We start from the raw sequence: 12869 nt of genomic DNA, 5'->3' as shown, positions 1-12869 counted from the left end.
ATCGATACCTACTTTATACAAGAAATGAAACTGGTCTTTCCTTTAGTGTAAAAATTGGAAGATTAAAGTATACAATTGGATTATTGATATGTATAAATGTATTACTATGTAGATATAGAACGTAATTTCTTTCCGAAACAAACGAAGGATAAGGATCGAGTCAAGCAAGCAAGGTTAAGGTGAGTGCATTTTATAGTTAAAGTGTATAAAGATAAGACTTGTGATAAGTCTATCTCTGATAGTTGAATTCATGTTTCCATTTTCATGTACATGCATATATATATATTATTGTTATAGTGATTTCATGCATAATTCATTATGCTTTAATATGATATTAATTGAACGAATGCCATTACCAAAGAAACAATCCAGGTATGTAAATAATGGAAATGATTATATGTGTTACATGAAAAGTGATGAAAATATATGAAATGAGAAATGTATTCATGTTTAAGTCCATGTTATATGATATGAGAGCTATAGGTATAGTTGGCATGCCAAGAGTCGAGGGTTTATAGTGGTCCTTCGGGACATATCCAGTGGTCCTTCGGGACGTATTCAGTGGTCCTTCGAGATGTATCCAGTGGTCCTTCGGGACATATCTAGTGGTCCTCCGGGACGTAGTGGTCCTTCGGGACAAATATTTACTGCCCCTAGTGGGAATTTATCGAGCTGTGGTGACAACATTAGTGTACAACCTCGATGTACTCACGTACCTCTGTTCTCAATAATGTACATGGTCAATTGAAAGATAAATTAAAGTGAATGTGGTGCAATAAGGTAAGTTTCATATGTGCATGACATGATTATATATGTCATAGTGAAATATATACATGCATATTAAAATGTCATGATCAAATGGTAAGAATGCATATTCATGAATCTATTGTTACATGTTTATCTATTGCCTCACTAAGTCTATGACTTAGCGTGTAAGTGATTTACACGTAGGTACCAAGAAACAAGAAGAGCAGTAATAGAAGTGGCAAGGACAACATCACTACTAAAAGATCAGATCAGAAGTAATTGACAAAGTAGGTATTTTGGTTGTGTATAGAGCATTGGCATGTAATAAGTTGTTAATTAGGAATGCTCTAATCGATTTTTTATTTTGCGGTCTCTTTTATGTAAATTAACGTATTTTGTTTAAATGAAAGTTTAAAATTTCTCTGTTTTTATTTAAGTGTCAAAGTTTGAAAAGTCAATGTGACACCTCGGACTCATATTCGGGTCGGATACGGGTTAGGGGTGTTACAGAATTCATCCAAAAATTTTGCTAATATTGTTACAGCAGGAGAAATGATAGAGATGACAATCAGAAGTGGGAAACTAGACGGGGGAGAATCTAGCCAAAAGCCTCCTGCAAGAAGGAAGGATAATGAGATCAGCACTGTAAAGAAATATGATTTTAATAATATTACAGTTTCCCGACCTCAAGCCACTGGGTCTTCTACACAAAATCCTGTTAAACAAGGGGCGAAGGAGCCAAGACAAGAAAGGGAAAAGGTTCAATTTGACCCTATTCCTATAACTTATAAAGAACTTTTCCAGATCTTGTATGACAAACATGTGGTGTCCCCATACCACACTTCTCCAATCGAGCCTCCTTACCCAAAATGGTATGATGTCAACACTCAATGTGAGTATCATGCGGGGATATCGGGACATACAATTGAAAATTGCTTAGCCTTTAAGAAGTTGGTGCAGTGATTAAAACAGAGAAATGTCATCAACTTCGGTGAGAGTGAGGAGCCCAATGTGGCTAAAAACCTACTTCCGAACCATGTAGGGATCGGGGTTAATGTTGTTATTGAGGAGAAAGTAAATGGAGTCATAACCGAAATCGATGAAGTGAAGTCACCCATGGATTGGATATGGGGACAAATGGTCAAAGTAGGCTGGTTGATCTCTAATGTTAACAAGAATGGGCATGCTTTCCCCTACCATTGTTGCGAGGATCATATCATTCAAGACTGTGATAAGTTCAAGGCCTAGGTTCAAGGGCTAATAGATAGTAAAGACATGGAATTTTACCATGAAGCTACGAAAGAGAGAGAGATAGAAGTTTACGCTTCTGAAGGCACATCCAAGGGAGTTTACAATGCTAATTGCCCTTTGGTCATCACACCAAAAGCCCAGACTATGGAAAAAGTAGTCCCTAAAGTAGTGATTACACCTCCATTGTCCTTCCCTTATAAGGACAACAAGCAGGTCCCTTGAAAGTATGAATGCCATCTAAAGAATGGTAAGAATTCAGAGGCTACTAAGGAAGATGTGGATGAGATAGGTCACTTCACCAGAAGTGAGAGATGTTATTCTCCCAACCAATCCAGTGAACCCGAGAAAAGAGCAGCCCTGATAAAGGAAAAAGGGTTGAGATATTACTGAAAGATGATGAGCCGACAGTTAATGAACCTGTAACCGAGAATGAGGTTGTAGAGTTTTTAAAATTCTTGAAACATAGCGAATACAACATTGTCGAGCAATTAGATAAATTGCCAGCTCGTATCTCAATCTTGGCTTTGTTATTAAGCTCTGAAGCACATCGAAGTGCCTTGTTAAAAGTCTTGAATCAGACTTTTATGTCGAAAGATATACCAATAGAAAAGATAGATCGACTGGTTGCAAATATTCAGGCAGAAAATTTCCTTTCTTTCTCTGATGATGAGATCCCGTCTGGGATTATGGGTAACCCTAAAGCTCTACACATCGCCGTTAGATGCAAAGGTCATGTGTTATCATGAGTATTAATTGACAATGGTTCAGCTTTGAATGTTATGCCACTTGTGACTCTAAAAAAGTTGCCAGCTGACAGTACGCACATTAAGAACTGCCAGAACATTGTGCGAGCTTTTGACGGGACGAAGAGGAAAGTGCTGGGAAAAATCGATGTCCCTTTAACTATATGCCCATTAATTTATGAGGTTGAATTCCTCGTCATGGATATAATGCCGACTTACAATTGCTTGTTAGGAAGGTCTTGGATCCACCAGGCGGGAGCTGTGCCCTCCACTTTGTATCAGAAACTCAAATTTGTAATAGAAGGAATACTGATATGCATTAATGCTAAGGAAGACATTATTTCCTCTGTATTTACTACTGCTCCATACGTTGAGGTGAAAAAGTGGTTGAGAGCTCTTTCAAGTCTTTGGAATTCGTTAATGCCACTTTTGTTGCAGAGAGGAAGAAAATTCCAAAGCCTAGGCTATCCAATTGTACCAAAATGATATTGAAAATGACTATGGGTAGAGGAGCCAAAGTCGGAAGAGGACTAGGGAGCCACTTACAAGGAAATGTTAATCCAGTTTTTCCCAGCATCAAGAGAGATCGTTTTGGTCTGGGATTTCGCCCAACCTCGAAAGAAAAGCTGAAAAGTGTTCAGAAAAGTCAGGAGAGAATGAAGGCCAGGCTAAATGGAGAATATATTAAATGGGAACCCATAGTTTTCCCATTGTTACGAGACTCTTTCATATTTGGAGGTTATATGTTTCAGGAGGCACAATCATCTCAGGAACCAGTTATTGAAAGGACTTTGAGGAATTTAGACATAATTATGATATCAGCAGAAGAAACCGAAGAAGGAAGAGCCAAGGGGATATACCCTGCACCACCAGGTTTTGTGCTACACAATTGGACTGCAAAAGAATTACATGTAGTTTACAAAACTGTTTCAGAGTAATGCACAAAAACTTTCCCTATTGTCTAAACCCTGGGACAATAGATGATCTTTTGTAAAGGGTTAATTTATATGTTTTTTTATGTTTAATGAAAGATTCATTCTGGACAATTCACAAAATGGAAAACATTCTCTCGTGCATATTCTTTTCATTCATTTATTATTATTTATTATTATTATGGGATAAGTGTTATCCTATATTATTATATGTATATATCATTTCAATTATTTTCCTCTCAGAACTTCTGGTATAAATAGTACGAATGCTGATGACTCTGACCCGGAGATAGATTTTGAGTGGCCTATTTGTCAGGGGGAAGTTGAGAGTGATGATAATGACGAGGGAAGTGACTTACCTCCTGAATTACTGAAAATGGTAGAGAGGGAAGATAAACAGATTATGCCCTATAAAGAGCCTTTTGAAATCTTGAATTTGGGATCAGAGGCAGATAAAAAAAGAGATAAAGATTGACACCATCCTATCTACTAAAGGATGAAAAAAATTGATTGAGTTGCTTCGAGAATACGGAGATGTGTTCTCTTGGTCATATGAGGACATGCCAGGTTTAGACCCTGAGTTAGTAGTACATAAATTGCCCATAAAGCCATAATGTAAACCGGTACAGCAAAAACTCAGAAGGATGTGTCCTGAAATGCTGCTAAAAATCAAGGAGGAAGTAAAGAAACAATTTGATGCTGGCTTCTTGAAAGTAGCCAAGTATCTGGAATGGGTGGTAAATATTGTTCCAGTGCCCAAGAAGGACGGGAAAGTTCGTATGTGTATTGACTATAGAGACCTTAACCGAGCCAGTCCGAAAGATAATTTCCCTCTACCACACATAGAAACCCTGGTAGACAATACTGTTGAAAATACCCTATTTTCATTTATGGATGAATTTTCAGGCTACAATCAAATAAAGATGCATCCGGATGATATGGAAAAGACTACATTTATCATCATGTGGAGCACGTTTTGTTACAAAAGTAATGCCATTTGGGCTAAAGAATGCAGGGGCAACCTACCAGAGAGCCATAGTAACACTATTCCATGACATGATGCATAAAGAAATAGAGGTATACGTTGATGATATGATTGTTAAGGCTAAAACGGAGGAAGAACACATCGAGAATATGAGGAAACTGTTCCAAAGATTAAGGAAATCCCAGTTAAAACTCAATCCAAACAAGTGTACCTTCGGGGTAATGTCTGGGAAACTCCTAGGATTTGTGGTGAACAACAAAGGCATTGAGGTAGACCCATCAAAAATCTGAGGAAATTGTTCCAAAGATTAAGGAAATCCCAGTTAAAGCTTAATCCAAACAAGTGTACCTTCGGGGTAATGTCTGGGAAACTCGTAGGATTTGTGTTGAACAACAAAGACATTGAGGTAGACCCAAATAAAGTCAAGGCTATTCAGGGTTTACCAGCCCCGCAAACATAAAAAGAAGTTCAAGGATCTTGGGAAGATTAAATTACATCGCCCGATTTATTTCACAACTAACTGAGAAGTGAGATCCCATTTTTCACCTTCTCCGTAAAAATAACTCAGGAGTATGGAATGATGATTTTCAAGGAGCCTTTGAAGAAATAAAAGGATATTTTTCAAACGCTCAAGTCCTAATACCCCCAATACCAGGCAAACTGTTAATCCTATACTTGTCAATTTTTTAGAATTCGATGGGGTGTGTACTAGGGCAGCATGACCAAACCGAGAAAAGAGAAAGAACAATCTACTACCTCAGTAAAAAGTTCACTGATTGTGAGACAAGATACTCACCAATAGAAAAATTATGTTGTGCTTTAGTTTGGACCACCCGGAGACTCAGGCAGTATATATTGTATCACACTACCTGGTTGATCTCTAGACTTGATCCTTTGAAATATTTAATGGGGGTACCCGCTTTTTCAGGAAGATTGGCTCGTTGGCAAATTTTACTATCTGAATTTGATATCAGTATGTAAGTCAAAAAGTAGTTAAAGGTAGTGTTGTGGCCGATTTCATTGCTAGTAGGGCTTCTGAAGAGTATGAACCCTTAGACCCTGATTTTCCAGATGAAAATTTAATGGCTATCACGATTGTAGAGGCAGTTTCTTCTAATGATGAGTATTAAAAGATGAATTTCGATGGTGCAGCGAATACCTTGGGGCACGGGATTGGAGCAATTTTGGTCTCACCTGGTGGAGAACATTATCCTCTCACTAGCATATTGAATTTTGATTGCACAAATAATATGACTGAGTATGAAGCCTGCATTATGGGTCTTAGAGCTGCCATTGAGCTTACACTCAAAGTGTATGGGGATTCAGCCATGGTAATTTATCAACTCAGAGGTGAATGGGAAACAAAAGATACCAAGTTGATGGAATACCGTAAGTTGGTCTTAGAGCTTATCCCAGAATTTGAGCAAGTGACATTTCATTATCTCCCCAGAGAAGAGAATCAGATGGCGGATGCTCTAGCCACTTTAGCAGCAGCTTTCAAAGTCAATGACCATTCGAGCATGGTGCCTATTACGATGCAAGCCTATGAATACCCAACCCATTATTATAGCATAGAAGAGGAAGAGGATGGGAATCCATGGTATCACGACATCCTGCAATACATTAAATGTCAAAGTTACCCCGAGCAGGCAACTGAGAATGACAGAAGAACTATCCGGAGGTTGGCTGTAGGATATGTACTTAATGGCGAGATCTTGTACAAGAAAAGTCATGATCAGGTTTTGTTACGATATGTAGATACCAAAGAAATGAGAATGATTATTGAAGAAGTGAATGAGAGAGTATGTGGTACCCATGCTAACAGACATACAATGGCTAAACAAATAATGAGATTTGGGTATTATTGGTTAACCCTTGAAACGGATTGTATCAATTATGCCAGAAAATGTCATAAATGCCAGATTTGCGGGGATAAGCTCCACACTCCTCCTCATCCATTACACGTGATGAATGCTCCGTGGCCGTTCTCTATGTGGGGCATGGATGTTATTGGGCAAATTACACCCAAAGCTTCTAATGGCCATCGCTTCATATTGGTGGCAATAGACTACTTCACCAAGTGGGTAGAAGCTGCCTCTTATGCAAATGTTACTCGGTCAACAGTTTACAAGTTCTTGAAAAGAGAAATTATATGTCGATATGGGTTGCCATAAAGGATTATTACTGACAATGCCTTGAATTTAAACAACAAGATGATTGGGCCAGTATGTAAACAGTTCCAGATAAAACATCATAATTACACCACTTATCGCCCAAAGATAAATGGAGCGGTAGAGGCAGCTAATAAGAACATTAAGAAGCTCATACAGAAAATGACTGAAACTTATAGAGATTGGCACGAGAAGTTACCATTTGCTCTATTTGCTTATCGAACTTCAGTAAAGACATCAACTGGGGCAACTCCGTTCTCCTTAGCCTATGGGATGGAGGCTGTATTACCCATCGAAGTTGAGATTCCGTCACTTCGAGTGTTATCAGAGGTTAAGCTAGTTGAAGTAGAATGGATGCAAGCTAGATATGACCAGTTGAATCTGATTGAGGAAACAAGATTAAAAGCTATATGTCATGGGCAAATGTATCAAAAACGTATGATAAGGGCACATAACAAAAAGGTTCGCCCGCGAAAATTTCAGGAGGGAGATCTGGTACTAAAAAAGATTCTGCCAATTCAAAAAGATTTTCGAGGTAAATGGATGTCCAATTGGGAATGACCTTATGTGGTAAAGAAAGCCTTTTCTGGTGGAGCTTTGATTCTCACTGAGATGGATGGACCAGAATTACCTAACCCTGTGAATGCTAATGTAGTCAAGAAATATTTTGCTTGAAGAATAAAAAAGAAAAAAAAAGAAGAGAAAAAAAAGTATATAAAAACAAAAAGGAGGGTTCAAGATGAAAACCCGTAAAGGGAGTCTTGAAACCAAAGGAGGCCTCAAGTTAAAAACCCGCAAAGGGCGGCTTGAGAATTGTGAGTTCAGAATTCGTGCATGGTGGAGATTCTGAATTAATGATGGTCAGGGTTAGGACTAGAAATCGAAAAGACTTGGATGACTGAAAATTAATGGTATCCAACATTAAGGGAATCTAATAGTACAAAAGGGATTTCACACCCTTGCGCATTGTCATCATCCTGAAATTCCTTTTGACAGAAGATACATTTGAGTTGTTTTGCGGTGTGCTAGTTCAAAAGCATTCGCACTATTGATAGAAGAAGATATTTACTGGGGTCTCTTTTGATTGTTTCAGTTAAAAGTTTGCCATGTACTTGCAAAAAAAAACTATTTGTTTATATATAAATGATTTCTTTCATGTTGCAAGCATGCTAATTAACAATAAAAACATGTAAATTAATTCGGGAAACATGAGATCGTTGTGCATTATTATACAAAAAGTTTTGGAAAAGACAGGTATTCTGAAGCTAAAAAAAGTTTTAGCATGAAGCTTGTGCAATGTTGGGTAGTGGAAAGTTAAAGCTTTGGGATACACATAATCCAAGAGATTGTTTCTAGTCAAATAGCTAGTCATTCTTGGGCTCAAAGGTTAAAAAGAACCAAAGAATATCCAATTCGAATGGTTAATCAGGATGAATTGCGGTCGGTTTTTTCGTGCCCCAAATTCGATTGAAGTACAAAGCCATCAACAAGAGAAAATTCTTATCTGACAATAAAATACCTTTAAAATAATCATTGCATACATGATAGGCATAAATAGGATCATGACATAGAAATGCATGATAATGATCATTGTGCCAAGTTCTTACAGGTTCTCTAAAAGGAGATATTAGAGATGTAAGGATTCAACATAAAAACAAGTATTTCAAATTTCCATATTTGATTGTGGCAAGAAGAGCTCCCACAAGAGAAATACTTTCCAAAGATTACTACCCCGAGACTTACAGGTATGATGTTTTCAAATCTTCAAACACAGTCTAACTAACTTAATGTTTAATTTTCAGATTTGTCAATATTAAAGACAAGTGGAACAGGTCTCTCTTTCCCAAGATTTGATATTCCCTTCAGAGTAAATGGAACAAGTCTTCCCCGATTCAATAGATCAAACTCCTCCAAGATCTGATATTCCCTTCAGAGTAAGCGGAACAAGTCTCTCTTTTCCAAGATTTGATATTCCCTCCAGAGTAAATGGAACAAGTCTGCTCCGATTCAATGGATCAAACTCCTTTAGATCTGATATTCCCTTCAGAGTAAGCGGAATAGGTCTCTCTTTCCCCAGAGTTGATATTCCCTTCAGAGTAAGTGGAACAAGTCTGCTTCGATTTAATAGATCAAACTCCTCTAAGATCTGATATTCCCTTCAGAGTAAGCGGAACAGGTCTCTCTTTTCCAAGATTTGATATTCCCTTCAGTGAAAGTGGAACAAGTCTGTTTCGATTCAATGTCCCTGAAGAACAGTGGAATGAATCACCTCTCCTTCCAGATTTGATATTTCCTTCAGAAGAAGCGGAACAGATCCCTACCTTCCAAGATTTGATATTCCCTTAGTGCTAGTGAAACAAATTTACCTCGATTCAATTTTCCCTGAAGAGCAGCGGAATGGATCAACATCCTCAAATCTGATATTCCCTGAGTAACAGCGGAACAGATTTCTTAATCATATTTCAAACCTTGAGATTGACTGGACGAAAAATGCATTGTCTCTTCGTCTTTTCCCTCTTCTTGTTAACACGAGAATAGAACAAAGATGGGCAGTTGTTGACACTCGTTTTTACGTCCTAATATTAGATTATCATTATTATACTAATTTACATTATTATTATTATTATTATTATTATTATATTTAATAAATTACTAAATTATTATTATTTTGGTTACATGTTTACAAAATAACCCAAGTAGGCTAAGAACCCTAAACTCAAGACCCATTTGGGGCCCAAAATTGATCCAGGTCCAATAAAAAACCCTAAACTCGTTTAAGGTTCCTACTAGGATTTCCAAAACCCCTTAATGTCGCCTTGAAGTCCAACCATTGGATCTGGACCCATCCAACAGTCCAGATCACGCCCTGCTGCCGACCACTCCCATGCCACCGCTGCTGCCGACCACTCAGCAATCACCACCATGCAACCAATCACGGCTGTCCATACCATGCATGAACCATCATTAGGCACCAAAACAACAACCAATAAAATATATTAGTGCTATTTTTAGATTGTAAAAACGGGTATAAATCCCGTAGCATGCGATGTAAACGGGGTTAGACCCTTTGAGATTTTCTAGAACAGAAACAAAGCAATAAAACATGCATATTTGAGAGGTATTTTGCATTTATTTTTACTTATTATTTAGTTTATATTCGAAGCAAATCGAAACATAAATGAAGGAAAAAAAACAAAGGAACCTTACATGTAAAGTATAAAGAAAGTCGAGAGTTTGAAAGGGAAATTTACCTGAGTCGTCTAGCCTTCGTCGGATGTTCGTCGGAGTGCATGAGTAGCTGAAAGGTCGAGAGGCTTTGGAGCTTGTTTTGGGTTATTTTTAGACGAAAATAATTAGATAGGAGGTTAGATCTATAAAAAAAAGGTGATTTGTGTGATTTTAGAAATTCCGGCCACCATGTGCGGTGGCCGGAGCGGTTTTCGGATGGAGTCAGGCGGTGGGCCGACTGAGCCAGGGGAGAGGATATCTCACCCTCTCTCTCTCTCTCTCTCTCCCTCTCTCTCTCTCTCTCTTTTCCCCTCAATCGGTTACAAATGAGAGAAAAAGAAAAATGTGTAATATATATAGATAAACTAAAGTGTAAAACTACAACATAAATCCCTCTAACTTTTCGCGTGTTTTACAAAACAGTCACATGTAGGGACTATTTTAGAAATGTAGCCATTTTCGTATATGCCTTAATGTATTTTAGTAAAATATCAGTTAAGTCCTCAAAACTTTAACCGTGTTTTATATATTAGTCCCTAAAAGGACTTTATTTTAATTTTCCTTTTTTAGGCCTGATTATTATTATTTTTTGGTATTTTATTTACTGCCCCATGTATCTTTATATATTTATATTTCAAGCATTATATTAAGTTTTATTTATTTTATTTCAGTACTATAATTTTATTATATTTTAATTTGATCCCTCTGTTTTATTTATTGCTATTATTTATAATTTTAACTTTTAATTTTGAATCTATTTATTTTAGTCCCTTATATTTTTTTTCATGTTATTTCAATTTTGGAATGATAGTTTAATAGTTTAATTTTTAATCCTATAATTTATATTTATTTTGATTTTTGCATGTTGATTGCATTTTAATTCATTTTAGTTCTAATTAATCTTGTATGATATCCTCATCAGCATCCCTTGACTCGAATAAACAAATTAATTAAGGGTAATATTCGAGCGTTTTAATATTGTCGTAAAGTAATTGTCTTAACGTATAAGAAAGTTACTTTCGATAATTTTAAAACGAAAGTCTATCTCGTTAAGTAACACCAATTAAATCAAATCCATTTTTAAAATTCAAGGTTTGAGAAAATGATTGTATTCTTTTAATTAAATTCATCGAGAAAAGACTGTTAGATCGAATCTATGGTCTCGTCTCACGATATTTAATTAATTGAATATCCTTATTCTCATTAAATATTGATAAAATAAATAATTAATCAATTGTTTGATATGTTATTTATTTATTTATTTATTTGACTTTTGCATGTGTTTTCAAAGGATTTTCAAAATGTTCGATCCGAAATAATTAAATATTATTGTTTTCGCTCTTAAAATTATTTTTAGTGTTATTATTTTGAAATTTAGAATGGAATTTTAATATTTTTTATTTCGATTAGAGTAAGAATCGATTGCTTCAAGGTATGATAGATCGGTTCTTCTCGATAGAAAATAATTAAATATTATTATCTTTCATCCAAAATTTCAAAGAACATTATTTTAGGGGATCTTAAATTAAATTAGACTCGAATTTGTACATTTTTTACAAAGACAATTAATTAATCGACTAGGTACCGATTTAGGGAGTTATAGGGGTGTTAATCCTTCCCAACACTTAACTGACTCCCGAATTCAAATTTTAGTAATGCAGACCCCGAGTTTGTCTTTTTAATTAAAACTAATATTTTATTAAAATGACAAATTTATTTTTTGGTGTCCAATCACACCCTAATCAAGGATTGATGGTGACTCCACGAACCACATTTTATCATAAATTTATCACTCAAAATTCATTTTCGAAGCAGGACCACCTCTTTTTCCCCACCGGGTAAAAGACCATTTCGACAAAACGTCTTTTAGAACATGTTTTTTGATCGGATATTAATAGTTATTCATAATCAACGAAGATAGATCGTTGTTGAGTTATTTGTATCTACATTTAGATACTCTGATTGGATATTATTATACGTCTTTGTCTTCTTTCTCTCCCCATATCCTGAAACAGCGTCATCAATCTTCTTCTTCGATGACTTCTTCCCATATAACCTTTTGGCAATAATCCTCTCAATCTCCGAATCCACATCAGAATCCGAACTCTCCTCGTCCTCGTCATCGCTCTCCACTTCCTTCTTCCCTTCCAAGTTATCCGGCGGTCCATGCAGAACAGCAGCTTCGATCGATTCAGGGTTTTTCTCCATACTCTCCTTCGAACTTATATAATTCCTACAATGAAAAGTAAGGTGGCTGATACGTCCACACTTTTTACAAGCTCCACGAACGTCATCGGCGTTCGGGCCTGAGATTCGGGCGAGTGCTAAAAGGGCTTGAAAGTTAACGTATGCGATTCCACCATCGGGTTCGGCAGTGGCGGTCGTCGCCTGATTGCAGTTTGCCAAATTGCGTGGGTTTGCAAGGCGTCGCTACTATGCATCCGGTTGTTCGCCGGCATTCGAACTCTCCCTGCGGTGGCCGGCATCTTCTAGCGGTTCAGATACACCGATGGGATCAAGGTTTCAAATAGCAATCTTGTTCAAGTTTAGGTTTCCAAAATTTTGCTTATTTATGAAGGGAACTTGGCGAAACATATTAGGAATAGCCCGGGTAGGATTCGGAAACGTGCTCTCCAAGCAAACTAAAACTAAGCCCTCGTTTGGTTTTTTAACTAGGGGTTAAACTACATCTTACAATCTTAATTACTATTATTTTTAAAATATATCACTATAATCTATTAAATCTATCAAAATTTGTGTGATTGATAAATATAAAATATTTGTGTGATTGTTTAAATGATTTACTTTAAAC

The 12869-nt window shown here is 36.7% G+C and overlaps 1 pseudogene; it reads right to left on the bottom strand.

Moving 5' to 3' along the window:
* Nucleotides 1–11965: 11965 nt before the first annotated feature.
* LOC120167444 lies at nucleotides 11966–12543 on the bottom strand (annotated as a pseudogene).
* Nucleotides 12544–12869: the final 326 nt, after the last annotated feature.

This window comes from Hibiscus syriacus, unplaced genomic scaffold (assembly GCF_006381635.1).
Source record: "Hibiscus syriacus cultivar Baekdansim isolate YM2019G1 unplaced genomic scaffold, ASM638163v2 tig00111678_pilon, whole genome shotgun sequence".
Classification (NCBI taxonomy): Eukaryota; Viridiplantae; Streptophyta; class Magnoliopsida; order Malvales; family Malvaceae; genus Hibiscus; species Hibiscus syriacus.
This window is presented reverse-complemented; position numbering and strand designations above follow the sequence as displayed.